Here is a 15,619-nt window from a genome sequence, read left to right on the forward strand (position 1 = left end):
CCTGGAGGAACGATTCCCTTTCAAGAACGCCCGCCGTTCAACGAATATGCGCGGTCATCATCGGTTCCTCGGCCAACCTTTGATTCTCCCGGTTGGAATTTTTTTCCCCGAAAGCCGAGACGCTTCTTTGTCACTTTGGAACCAATTAGACACATGGTGCTCGTCATAAATTCCGACAACAGTGCGACTATTCGGAATGAGTTCATATCAGAGATTGGAAGAGTTATGGAACTTTTTAATTGGTTTTACTTAAAGCACGAACTTTTTAAAACAACGTCTTCATGGTACAGTCACCCGTCCTACAATGTGATTAATTCGTACCGCGTTATAAGAAACTCGGAATTAATACAGATCAGAATAGCACAAACGTTCACAAAGATAAAAATGTTCATTCAGTAGGGACATATGAACCGTTTATTTTGACAGTGGCCTCAGCCCATTTTCGAAAAAGATCAAGCTAGCAATTTTAATATTCACATTTCTACCACACAGGCGGATTCCCACAAAAAGTTATTTCAAATAACATTCGGAATGATCCTTTTTTCGAGACACCCTGTATTCTTTCGATATTAATTATATATTACATTAAGTGTTAGGTGCAATATTGAGTATTAACAGACGTTTCACAGTTATACTGGAGTATTTCGATTTATTTTCGGCAATAAATCGTGAAAATCTGCAATTTTCTGGAACATATCTCTGTTTAAGTCCCATTGCTTTATCAGATTTCTATATAAATATTCATTTGCATAAACATCCGCAGTCTACTAATTATGTATAATAATGACAATTTTGTTACATATATTATATCATATTTAAATAAAGCAACTGGTTTTTATAACGATTGAAAAGTGCTGCTCTAACGAATCGCGCCAACTAAATAAACAATTCCAACATTCGGTCAGCTAAATGAATAATCTTGATCATAAAATGTTGGTTCTTCAATTTCCTGCCCGTCTCCTTCGTATTTGCAATTATGTTCGCTTTGCGACGGCAGTGGACACAGCGCTGTCGTTTGCAATTAAATCAATTGGAAAAAGAAGTCTACCAAGCTCGTTCTGTGTCTAAAGCTAATAGTGAAAGACCAGGCAGAAACAGCCCCTAATTGATTACAAAAGAAGCTTAACAAATGACGATCTATTAACCGGGAAATGATACACGCTTGTTATATCGTGAATAGAAGGCTAAATATACAAAACCAGTCGCTAAATCGTTCTAAAACATAAATATCAAAAATTTCTACAAAACTTCGTGCTCATAGGTTTTTTTATCAAAATTAAACACATTAACAAATCGGCCAATTTCATATTCGAGAAATACTAATAATAATAACGATAAATAATATCTTTCTTCTAAGGATATTGATAAAATAATTTACTCCGTTGTGATCCAAAGATGAATCGTGCGAAACACAAGGTGTTGCGAGTTCCCATCGGTTTTGTAAAATAGTTGGAAAAAAAGGAAGAAAGCCGGATGAAGAAGTGCTTTCAGAGAAAAAAGAAACTCAAATCCAGCCCGACAACGTAATCGATACGTCTCCAATGTTTTCACGCGATCGAAGCTGTTCAATGGCTTGCAGAATAACTGAATCGCCATGCAGTTTTAATTAATGAAAATTGTTTAATTTATGACAAAAATCGAAGGCTGCAATTTGACACAGTGTAAAGATTGAAAGAATTGAACGGCATCGACATCATTCTCGGCCTAGTAAAACTATTAAATAAGGGAAACTGTTTTTAAGTGGCACCTTTATCTTATAACTGCGGATCTTTATGAAAAATAAAAATATTCTGCATCAATCGTGGGCAGCAATAGTTAAATAAAAATTCATTTCACCCCTTAATAGTCTCTTTACGTTGAAAACAACACAACAATATTCTTAGATTTGTTATATTATCCACTGTTTTTTATTTCATCCAGTTAGTTTCTTCATAAATGCATAAAATCCGCTATCTACTTGTAACAAATCCAGAAAATTTTTATTTTCGCAAAGATCGGATGCAATGCATGACAAAAATGATGACAAAAATGGGCACGTACAATTTCAAGCAGTGGACATGACAAGAATATTTAAAGACATGGATATATTAGTTTCAGTTTAATAGGATAATTAAAAGAAGAATAGAATTTTAATTTGGTTCTTTTTGAAAGATCTGTTATTTTGCATAAAGATCCGCTGGATTGATAACCGCCTCGAAGATCGATAACAAATCTCAATATTATAGCTCCAAAATAAAAGAAAATGGCCACCTAAAAATTTGATTGGTTGAAAAGATGAGTATGGCGACGCGAAATCATACGTCCGTCGCCGAAGGGTTAAATAAACGTCTATGTACAGAAAATGAGTGATCAGTCTACAGGTTGTTATCGATTTGACCGGCCGGTGTTCGAAAACCGCTGGGGACGGCGTGGGAGAGAGAAGGGGAGGGGTGTCGGGCATAAAATTTCTGTCGGCGTGTCGCGCAATTAAAAACAACTTCATTAGCCAGTATTTAACAATCGGCGAGAAGCATGTGCAATATTGGGCTCTCAAATAAAACAGAAAATGCTCTCTCCGCATATTCCCCCAATGCCCGCCTCCCAAAATTAATCCCCGGCTTTCTTCCACCTTGTCGAATAAAGGGCAAAAGCGAGCTTGAGCCCCATCAATAATGGCCGGCCGGTTAATTTGCATCGCTGGATGGCTCTGCTCGTGTATGCAATGGAACAAAGCTATAATTATTAGTGCGCGTCGTCTGTGCACTTACCGTGGTCATTTATTAAGGGGCCCGCCTGTACCCCCCTCCCCGCCTCTAGGAAGTCGCCGACGCCTATGACACACACCTCTCGCGGACTTTCCGCCGAGATTATGAAGTGCCGGCGAAGATGAAATTCCTTTGTTCTAATCCGCGTCCGCTGCCGGTTAATTTGTCTGGTGCAGGTGCGTATATATAGACCGGGGCCGGGGCCACGCGAGTTCACCATTCGATGAGGATGAACTCATCAGGATGCCATAACCGATTGGAACATGAGACGTGTGTAATCGATCCACCTGGACGTCGCGTCACTAACCGACAGCTTTATCGTTTTAAAATATGCAGAAATATGCAAATTACTTATACGTACAGGGTGTATAAAAAGTAATGGCCATCCGTCCCAGAGGCGAATCTACACCTCTGGATCGATGGACATTTGTAAGAGAAATTTGCCGCAGAATTGTTTTTAACAAAGAAAATTGTTGTTAAAGTTTGTTTTTACATCGATACCTTCAACCATCGAGAAGAGAAAAAGTTTGAAAGAAGCCACATGTCGCAAACAAATAGTTATTGAGATATAAGCTGTTGAAGTTTTTGCAAAATTTGATTGTGTGGAGTTATACGTATATGTAGACAAAAGCCTACTACTATACAGTCCACACGACCGTGTCGATGGGACAGACGAAATTTAAAGGGATATTCGTAGCTAGGCCCGTACCAAGTGATCGTCTCCCTGCCCATAAATTTGAAGTTGCAAAATGTGAAAGAATACCATAAATCTAGGATCAAGTAGCTGGAAAACAGGTCCGAACTTTGATTGATTGAATTCTAACTCTCGATGTAAAAACAAACTTTGACAACAATTTTCTTTGTTGTAAACAATTCAGAACACTCATTTGTTGACAGTGTTTCATAGAAATCGGTTGATGCGGGAAATAACGACAGGCAGTCGTGAAAATCATGAAAAACTGCAAATTTTACCATCTTTAAACGTTTGTACCTCATTACAATGTCGACCGATTTTGATGAAATATTCAGAATATGTATACATATATGTATATGTTTGAGTGATACAGATCTACGAAACGTGTTTTATAAATTTTCCATATAAGCCCGCATAAAAAAGTTGAAAAATACAATATTTGTGACATTGTGTAGCAAACCAATTGTTCTAACTACTCCAAAAATTTCAAGTCGTATATTCCAATATTAAAAAAGTTATGGTGTTTTTAAGAATGTCCGAATATTAGTGGCAGTCACTACATAAATTTTTTAGCCAAATTACTTTGTCACAATTGCCAATATCATATCATATAATTCGTGAATTTCTGGTATAAATAATGCGAAGATCATACTGGTAATAATGAATAATTTCTCAAGAGAAATTTTGAACAAGGAAGACTTTCCTTCACATGGTGATTTAATACAAAAATTACATTTTTTTATTTCATACAATGATTTTTTATGTATTTTAACCATTTTTTATTTCATACAATTCACCAACTGAATTTTTCTACTTTTGTGACACCATGAAGGTCTATAAAAAATTATCTATTTTTAAATCAAAATTTCCTTTCATAGGTGAATTATTTGGACTATTTTTCACTGATATATTGTTTTATTTTCTACCACTACAAGCGTACGTAGCACTTTGTCACGTTAAAATACCAGTTTTGTAACGACAACTGTGTAATTCATTACGTTTTCTGAATTCAGTACACACGTTTCTCAATTTAAACGAAATATTCGTTCCATGTTGTATTTTTACTGCGTTGGAAATCGCGCAAATGGAATTTCCAGTGCAGAAAAAAAAAACACGCAAGAGAAAGCTCGCGTGTGTTATTGAAATATTTATTTTACAGATGTGTAAAAATAAAACGGTGACGAATATTTATTAAATCCAATTAAAATTGTACTCGTACCCAGTTAAATAGTGGCGTACTCTAACTAATGATTGATTGCGTTAATTATCATTTATACATGTACATGCATACTGTAATGTAAATTCACAAAAATGTTTGAAATTGATCAAAATCTGTCACAAAAAAACCAATTCGCTATTTACAAAATCAAGTTCTGCTTTGAGGTCTAATCTATTCTCAGTTGATTTTCATTATTAAGGGAAGAAATATGTAACACCTGCAGCTTGTAATTAATACAAACAATTTTCATTGTGCATAAAAATCCACAGTCTAATAACAAATAAATAATACTGTATAATAAATGTTATTTTCCAGGTAACTCACCTATTTGCTTGAAGGTATTGCAGTTAAAAATTGTAGAAAAATGAAATTCAGCTTCTAAATTAGTATCGTTCAATACGTTCATCGGTCCTGAGTTTTCCCAAAAAACTGGAAAGTTGCGAAAGAATGCTACCGACTGCCATCTCTCGGCGAGCCATTGGACTGCCTCCGCGTTTTTACGCGTTTCCATAAAAAGGCGGGTTTCGCTGGACATCAGATTCCTCTCGCTGCTGTTATTTTCAAAAATATTTCTCGACTAGTTGCTGCAATGAATTTTTGAATATTGTTAGAGTTGTACAAAGACACACGTCTTCGAGACGCCTATGAATTTTTATAATAAATAGTTCGTCTATAAACTTTTCGATAACTTCAAATATTAGAGTGATGCACATCTCGTGTTTTAAATTACAACTTAATGTTAAGATATTTACTCGATATCTACTGCATACGATAAAAAAGGATTGAAGCATTAGAAACACGATTAAATTGTTGCTTGATGAAAAAGTATATTTATTCCTTGGTTAATAAAATGTTCGAAAAGTTTGGGTTCTTATGTTATGCAATAATTGTAAATGCATTTTTTAAATATTTTCGGCCAGTCACGTTAAAAATAAATAATCCAAATACTCTCACTTTATTCTGACCTAGTTTTGAGGACAACTCAAGGTCATCCCACTCGTTATTGTTTTTTCATTGACTACAACAGTAAGAAAGTAAAATAATAATATTGTTTAAAAATTATAAATGCACAGCAGAGTAGGGCAACAATCAACTAATATTTAAAAATGACTAACAGTCTTCTTGAATGTTAGTCATAGCAAAATAGTCCTCAGTAAAAACTTTTTGATTAGTTAGTGATAACCGATTAATGATATTAATGTATGTTAATCGCACAATAGTGACTGATAACTAAAGATTGATGACTGATCATCAACTACTAATTCACTAACTAATAAGCAATAGCTAACGATTCGTTAGAGCTGTGACTAACTATTTGCCATTTAGTTATCACTAGACTGAGGATCTTCATGCAAAATAAAAAATGTTTGCGTTGATTGCAAGACACAGGAGCCAAATAATAATTTCGTTATTCTTTTAATGATCTTATTAAGGTGAAATTAAGACACTGGTGGCCTTAAATCTTTTGAATACCTCCCCTGATTTAAATTGTACGTACCCATTTATGTCATAAATGCGTAAAATGCACTAACTAATCAAACACTTTTGACTAATGACTATTTTGCTATGACTAACATTCAGAAAGTCATTTTTAAATATTAGTTGATCATTGCCCTACTCTGATGCACAGTTATTTAAAAAAGCAGTTCTCTTTGTGATATTTCGTGCAACATAATTCCAATGACAGATGTCTGATGTTCTTTGGTAACTAAAAAGAGTACATTCTGAGACGATTGTCTGCAACAAAGCTCGGTTATCAAAGAATTGATGGTTCAGAAAACGGTTTCGAACAGATGAACAAAGTTGGGTATGAATATCCAGGAGAAGATTTCCATAGTTCCACGCACGCGTTATCTGTCCTCGCTAAACGAGTGTACCAAAGCAAAGTTCACAGCGAGATTCCAACGACGACAGAGGTAACAAGTGTCCAGCAGTCTTCTAAAGAGAAGTCTCTTCCAGAAGTCCTTTTCCGTACTATCTTAGAACTGACTCCCAAGAGGAACCGGTACCGTAGGTAGACCAGATTTATGTGCAAAACTCCGCACGGCGTCCCCTTCGTCCAAGCTGACGGGGATGCAAGAAACGATCCCCTAGGAATCGAGGATAAACTTGCTTTTAACGATCAACGGATCTGCATAGCAGCTAGGGCTAGCATTCTGTGTTGAACATTTTGGCAGCCTTCTCAGAAATTCAGGGAACGTTGCAAAAAGTTCAGTTGGAGTACCACTTCTGACTCAACGCTGTCAACTACAACTACCAAAACTGGCACGTACAGTAACGACGAGAAATTTTTTATTTTTGATGATCGCTTTTCGAAACGCGCGACGGTTTTCTGGTTAAAATGAGTCCAAACACGGTGCAATTTGGATCACGTTTAAGTAGAATCTCGAGTATCCGAACCGATGTTTTCCGATTTCTACAGTCTACACTGGTTTCACATATGTAAACAGTAAACAGTCTAAAGCGATTTATATACAAGACGATTTATTATAGAAATCAGTCAAGATTTAAGCTAACACTGTAGCTAGCTAATTCGTGTTTTATTAATGTGGATGATAATTAATCAAACCGACTGTTGTGTTGGGTGTCATTTCAATCAGCGATGTGTCACGAATATGTTAATCAAGTCATTTTGTTTATCCGTTGTTCTTTGTTCTGCATCAATCATGTTTTATTTTCAAATATTTGAACGAAATTGAACACAATTTTTCTAACACGTTATGAATATGGAATTTATCTTATACATATGTATGTAGCACAGAATCAAGCATTCATATTAGCATAATTCTGATATTAAAAATCTATAAACGCTATCACCTTATAATGGTGGAACCAAATCTCTTTTATTAGAAAATATCACAATACTGGCTTTTGTAAAATTCTTCCACTGTCTAAATAAACATAATAAATTGTATATTTATAAATAGTAGAAACTTGGTTTAAAGCAATAAATAAATAAATAAATAAATAAATAAATAAATAAATAAATAAATAAATAGTATAAATTTATAAAATTGAAAAATATCATAGCAATATAGATAAATAAAGCAATTGAATTCTATTTATTGTTTTTACACTTGGGACTCAAAATGCCTTTTTAAATACATTATTTCGTGCGGTTGTTAACCAATAATTTCCAAATTGAAATAAAATTGAAAAATATTACTTTCGATATTTATTTAAATTGGGAGAAACTCATGTCACTGTGACATCTCGTTTTTTCTGGCAAAACGGCGGCCAGCAATTTCCGGGCATTAAATATTCCACGCAACAGTGTTACATTCTGTAATATTCAACTCGTACACCTACTCTGGATGCGCCTTCTGTTTTATTTCAATTCTTTCTGCTTCGATTTACATGACTTTCTCTCTTTATGCTTGTTAGATGATATCTCCGCTGCTTTTCTTGCGGCTGAATACTTGATTGAGCGCGAAGGAAAAAATATCTTGACATTGGTCTGCGGAACATCCCGGGAATTGTTAATCTTTTTCACATTTTACTCTCATACTATCTTGTACAAAACATTTTGAAGGAACAATTTTAAAAAGATTCGAAATAACTGTAATATTGTCCTACAATGTTTAACTCACTTTGTAATATTGAATTGCAAAATTAATGATTTTTCAGTATTCGCTGTGCAATTAAATATCTTCGTTAGATGTAACAATATTTCAAGAATTTTGTGTAAAACTTGTTGGAAACGGATGCCATATTTAATTTTGAGCGATCAAAGGCCACATGGAGGTCATGCCATTAAGAACCCTTTTGTTATTTTAATATTAACAACAATATGCAATGCGTACAATGGTTGATTAATTTATTGGAGCCATTCATTAATACGAAAGTAAATAATTGTTTCAAATTAACCAATTTGACGACAATTTAAAATTCGGGAAGGCTTTTAAGAAAATGTTTAAGAGTGGTAATCATCAGACTTGTTTTATATGAAAGTTTAAACAATTTCGACTAAGAGCATATCAATTTTAGGTGCCGAGACTGCTGCCGGCTTGTAGTGTATACGATAAATAAGAAATAGAAGCTCAATTGATGAATTGAATCAATTGCTGATGAAGAAGATTGAGATGAAGAAGATTCAGATGAAGAGGAATTCGAATTACCGATGTTGAAGCATTTGGATAATTTAGAATTAACATTGGAAATATAATATTATCACAAATTACGTTGAAAAATGTCGATATGTGTGTCTCTTTAATTCTGACCACGAAAAATGAGTTTCCAGACCATATGTGCACAGTATTGAATCCACCACTTTGAATTTGGAATTTTTGATGCCAAATTCGTTATCAAAAATGTTTGCATTGATTGTAAGACACAGGAGACAAATTAAAATATTATTCTTCTTTTAATTATCTTATTAAGCTGAAACTAGTTCACTGGTGGCCTTAAATCTTTTTAATACCTTAACTGTTTTAAATTGTACATACCCATTTTTGTCGTAAATGCATCAAATCCGCAGTCTAGTTGTCAGTGACCTCAAAAACATCTGATTACCAACTTTTAGAAAGCTTTAACCGTCATACGTTCCTCGTACGTTTTACATACTGTAAAATAATTCATCTCTTTCTGATTGTGTTGTGAGATGTACTTCTTTGAACTGTGACGCCATAAACGAAACATAACTTGTTGTTTCAGAGTGTAAAATAAAAATAGGTGAAATATTATTCTAGACTTCAATATGCAACTATTTTTGAGGAACGTATGACATTTTGTCTTTTGGCCAGTAAAATCGCGTCCTCGGACCACTGCGAAGCGTCGCGTCGTGCTTCCGGCGCAAAGTGCGCATCGCGTCCCGTCGCGTCGCGACATTGCGGAATTGCCCTAAACGCGGCCGAACTATGGGATTAATAGCTCGTTTTTTTTAGCGCGAACGTGACAATTCGAGGTGCACTCGAAAGCATAGATCGACTGGAGCCCCCGGGCCGCCTTTCCAGGCAAACCAATGTCTCCATCGGCCACTTGGCGATTCCGCGCGCGGATCTTAGACGCGTGACCTGGACGGTTCCCACGCAGGACACGGAACACCATCACAGCCGACTGACGTATCACATACATACGTGATCATGTTCCAGTGCATCGCGCGCCCCTCGGAAATTACAATTAGATGGCTCGACGAGCAAGCAACCACCATCTGTGTTTGGCTAATCATTAGAAACCAGATTCTGATACTTATCCAGATACACGAAAGTATTCGAACGTTCGCGTCGCCGACTCCGACGAATGCAAATCGCCTCGCACATGTCTTGGGAATGTAATATGCATGCATTTCCAAGGTATTATAATCGTGCACGAGGAAACCGGTACACACAATGTCTGTTGACCCTCATACACTCGGAAATGGTTACATGGGAAATCGTCCGGAGGTACATAACGCGGCAAATTATGGTTTATTTGCATTATTTGCTACCTTTTATTGGAAAAATATTTCCTTATATCGATCGTTCGATCACTGATCGAAATATTTATCATAGATGGCGGTACACGCACAACAAATGTGTGAAAGTTTTTATGCGTTAAGACAGTTTGGAATGGAAACTGTGAAGTTCTCTCTAAGAAAAAGAAATTTTGTGATCGAACCAGTGCGCCGATAGCATTAATATATCTTTTATTGGAAGTAGGGTGAATCTACCTATTACTAGGTAGATTTATTATTATTAATTACGATATTATTACGGTAATTTTTCTCAATGGGATTAAAATACGTAAAAATAAATATTTTCCCGTGAATAGATTTCTACAATTCAATGAGAATGTATTCTCGTTGGCGAGGCAAACTAAATCGTCAATCATTCTCATATTTTTATAATCTCAGGATTTGGAAAATATCACCATTTTTCTTCTATCTCGATCACCAGAGCGCTGTCGTTCACATGATTGTACATTCTTTAACTTGCATAGGGGAAAGTTTTACTGATGTTTGTCATAGTTGTCATAGTTGATTTTTAAAATTTATTTAGATTAAAAAATACGGTTTACAACGTTTAAGTCATGAATTCCTCGATTTTTATTCTTGTATGCTTGAATAAAGAAATCTATTGAATCAACTCTCATGAAGGGATCTTTATAATTTAAATAATTGCACAATAAAAAATATGAAACCTGTCATTACTGAAGAAATTGATGTGAGATTGTCATTGAAAGAGGATGAATCACTGCTACCTAAAACAACGATTGATCTTTAAGTACTTTTAATCGTTCAATCAGGATGTGAATTGTCCTACGACCGATACGTGACCGTAAAATGTTTGTTTTCTATCTCCAGGAAAAATGTCGACCAATTCTCCCATTTCCATCGTTGATCGCGTGACACAGATCGTGCAAAAATTGAACGATCAGTTCTCCAGTGACCTTCAAACAGCGCCACACGACATTCAAAAAGTTCGCAACACGTATACAAGTTGTTGAACGTTTTAAAAAGATACTCTCTCTCTCTCTCACTCTCTTAACCTCTTAACCGGGTCAGATCTCAATCACGAACTGTTACGAAAAGACAAGTGATAAAAGTCAGGTATAATTAAAATGAATCAAATCTTACAATAAACAATGAGGAGAAAGAGTTATTCGTTGAATTGCAGATATTTATGTAAAATAACAGTTTTCTGCATCGTCTACGAGACACGTGAAAATCTTTGGAAGATCTTTGTTGCATATCATTTCGCAAACCAATGCTTCTAATTGATTATAAAAACTCAGGTCGTTTGGTACAATTATAATATAAAAAAGTTATTCTGTTTTAAAGGGCGTTCGAATACTTTCCTGGCTCGCTGTATATAAAATTTATAAGCGATTGTTTCGAAGAAGGCTTTCAATTTAAAAGGGAACATCACATTTTCGGCAATGCGAACGTGTTGAATTTCGTATTATTCGTTACTCATTCATGCTTTCGTCATCGATTCTTCTTTGAGTTATTCCTTGTAGGGTTTACTACTCGAGTCACGTTCTCAAGGTGAAATAGAATACTTAAAAATAGATGGGGGAATTGATATGGGAAAATACGAGTTGAACTCGATTTTTCGACCCGTGCAATCATTCAAAGCAGAGACAAACGTTTCTTTCGTTGCTCTCTGTTCGAACTTCTGTCTTTCTAGAACATTTGTTCAAACATTTCATAAAAATAGTTGATCTTTTCCTTTTGTACTTCGTAAAAGTTTCTTTGCGATAGTTTACAAGTTATATTAATATATTCTGTGTTGTTATTGTAGGTAAGTACAACAAATATTGATGTAGGTTTACATTAAATAAACCGTTCTTATTGTATTTTTTAAAATTTATTGAGAAAAACACTAAGATGATCTTGCCCCGTAAATATTATAATACTACGCGGGGCAAGTCCGTACCATCACGGTGGGGTAAGTCTGTACTGTATGGATAACTATAAAACTAAACAATATATTTAATACAATAAAAAGCATTTCGCAGCAGGCTTGTTAATCATTCTTTTCTTGCCCCGTAGCACGTGAAACAAGTTTCGGAAGCATTTTTAAACTTTGTTTTAGTATCATTGTATCCCCTTTCATATGTCAGCATAAAAGTACTTGCTTGTTTAAAAATGGATAACTATAAAACCAGACAATATAATTTAATGCAATAAGAAGCATTTTATAGCAGACTTGTTAATCATTCTTCTCTTGCCCCGTAGCACTTGAAACAAGGTTCAAAAGCATTTTTAACTCTCAGAGACGCACTTGCCCCATTTTCGGGGCAAGTGCGTAGTAGTTGACACTTTGTACAATGTCCTGTCAAAATGATAATTTTCCAGCAGAATTAGAATCCTACATAATACTAATTCATCAGTAATAACTGTGGCAAGAGTTTGATACGAAGAGCGTCAAGTTTTTACATACCAGACTGAAAATACATCAGTTTAAAGTTCAACTTTGCAAAAACTAGTGCTCACTTACCCCACTCCACCTTACAGTTAACATTGAAACTATTTACGCAAAGATACTATTGTTCTCGACAACGTGTCTCTATTGTTCCTCGATTGGTTGTCTCGTTGAAGACGAGTCATCGATTTCTGCCGCGCACATGGAAACCGCGGGACTTTCCAAAAAATTTGGAACATCCGTTCAGGATCGATCGTACATATTGAAAGAATCGGAACACCTGAATCATATTTATATCTGATTTGAATGACAATGGCCGCAGGAGGACCACGAAGTATTGTTATGCGGCAACATGACGGGCCGGTGGCATTCCGTCATGCTCGCGTTTCCCAGATCGAAATAATGCTATGCGGACATTATAATCGTAAATATGGGGCCCCGGCCCCGTTAGGAATCCGCCTGGCACCCACCTATTTCAAAAGAGAATCATAATTTATTATTACAGCGGCCGTGGATGGAATAACAATCGTACGGAGTACGGGTGAGCAACTCTTCCGAGAATCAGGTCGAGTTTCGATCGATCTTTGAATACATACGCGAGCCTCGATCCTGATCCGCGCACGTTTTCCTTTATTTTCTCCTGTTCCCGACTTTTATTTACGGTCCCGCGAGACGGTAGAAATTTTGAATGTCCCACCGCGATGGCGGTTTTAACGATCGACGCGCTCCTCGAATCAAAACGCCGACCGATTTCGACCTCTTGCATTGATGACGCGTGCTTCCGTGAAGTGTGGCGCGATCTCGTATTTTGCAATACAGAGGTCTCAGCCCGCAACGCGTAGCGCAGTGTTTTGGGAGATTACTCCTAATCTTTATGCAAAATAAAAATTGAATGGGTGTCTGGAAGATGGGCCTATGTCAGGTTTTTTAAATTTTATAGGAGCGCACAATGAGGAACTCATTTTCATTTCACATTTAATAAAACTAACCGTAAAGAAAGTCTTTCAGTCTTTATCCAATGGAAGAAGGGCCTTCGTTATTTTCAGCTGGTTTTTTATAATTGCAATTTACGTTCGAGTTCGAAATTGCGATCCTATAAAATTCGCTTTTTCTAGACAACCATTCGATGGACAATTGTGAGAAATCCTAGAAAAAAGGAAAACTATTTTCGTTTTTAATCCTGTTAAAAAGCGGAACAATAACAATCATTTTAAATTGTTATAATGTCTTCCCAGTTTTGTCTTTTTCGCTCAATTCGTACTCCTTCACCTCATCTAGCGACACTGATTACTACACTGCGGATCTTTATGCATTTATATAGGAAAATTGAGTAGATGAAATTGTAAATTGTGGGACAATTTGAATAGGAAAATTTAATAGATAAAATTGAAAATCGTGGGACAATTTGAATAGGAAAATTGAGTAGATGAAATTGTAAATTGTGGGACAATTTGAATAGGAAAATTGAGTAGATGAAATTGAAAATCGTGGGACAATTTGAATAGGAAAATTGAGTAGATGAAATTGAAAATCGTGGGACAATTTGAATAGGAAAATTGAGTAGATGAAATTTTGGAAATTGTGGGACAATTTGAAAAATTGAAGATATCAATATATGGTTTCTCCTCTCTTAAAATCATCTGGGAAGAAATAACATTCAATTTAGTTTCTGTTTCTTGCGAACGATGCAACAATTTTTATTTTTCATAAATTATTTTTGCTCTAGATTCACCAGAAAAAGTTTCGTTAAAATCAACGACCACACCACTGTGACCTGTCCTTGTTAATGATTCGATCACGTAACACTAAATTCGAATCCACTTATTTTGTGAAAAGTGAGAAAAGGCTGTAGCTAACGGTAGAAAATACTTTAAATATTTTTCTATGAGAAGAAAGGAAAATAATAGAAAAAAATAATAACAATGTAAAATAATGGATCGATCTTTTTTTTCCAAGCAACTGGGTCCACTCTCCTATTCCGTGCGTGGGACTTATAGCAGTTATAGAGGCATCGGATAAATCGAAGAAATCAAACCTGGAATACCAATCGAGCCAGTGGCCTCCAGCGAACGTGGCACGACATTGAAAGGAATGTAAATGCGTTATGAACGTCGGCCCAGTTCCACACCGTGTCACAGATCGTCTGTGGCTTACAGATTGCCCCATAAACGGGTCCCAGCTCGAAAACGAACGATTCGAGCCATGGGCGCCATACGTGATACGCACCGGATGAGAATTTCGTCGTAGAACACCGTTTGGAAACGCGGGTCCCACAAACTTCTGGCATCCCGTGTTCAGAAATCGATATACCAATTTTATTTCAGCGACAAATTCTTCTTTCAAAATAATTTAACCTCACTATCGGAATTATTTAATCACACCCTTCTAATTCAGATGATTAATAGGACTGAATTTCATATCACTCGATTTTCTTCTTTTTTCTTCTTACTGTATCTTTATTCCAACTATTCTATTGTACTCAGTATTGGGCAATAAATAAATTTACTTAAATAAATAATTATTTGAATAAAAATTTAAATAACAAATTATTTGTTATTTGGATATTCAAATAAAAAGCAAAAATATAATCATGTATTATTTGACGAAGTCTAAATGAATTCAAGCAATGAACTTTAATATATTTTATATTTTCCATTTTGCTCGATGATCTTTCGCCATCTTTCTGGTAGCTTCACAATTCCGCGCTCATAAAACTTCTGGTCCTAATCGGTCAAAAACTGATCCAAGTGGGACATCTTCATTTGAGATTATGCTTCCGAATAATGCAAATTACTCTGCTGAATAATTATAATGACCAGTATTACTGCATTCTTTTTCGAACTATTCTATTTTGATTGTCCTACTTGGTTTGTATCAGTGTGATTATTGATAAATTGCAGCCTAGATTGATTCAACGTGTTTCGAGCCCATCGCTACGTCTAACACCAATTTCTGCACGCCGGTCACGTAGGATCTTTGCGAATCTCGTTCGCGATTTGCTGCTTGACACGAAGGATCCCCGCAAACATGGGAATTTTGCATATTTTTATTGTGACGCATAAAAGATTCCTTCGACTCCACCATTTTGGTTGCGTTGGGACCTTCATGAACATGGAAT

The sequence above is a fragment of the Lasioglossum baleicum genome, chromosome 6, assembly GCF_051020765.1.
Source record: "Lasioglossum baleicum chromosome 6, iyLasBale1, whole genome shotgun sequence".
In the NCBI taxonomy this organism is placed as follows: Eukaryota; Metazoa; Arthropoda; class Insecta; order Hymenoptera; family Halictidae; genus Lasioglossum; species Lasioglossum baleicum.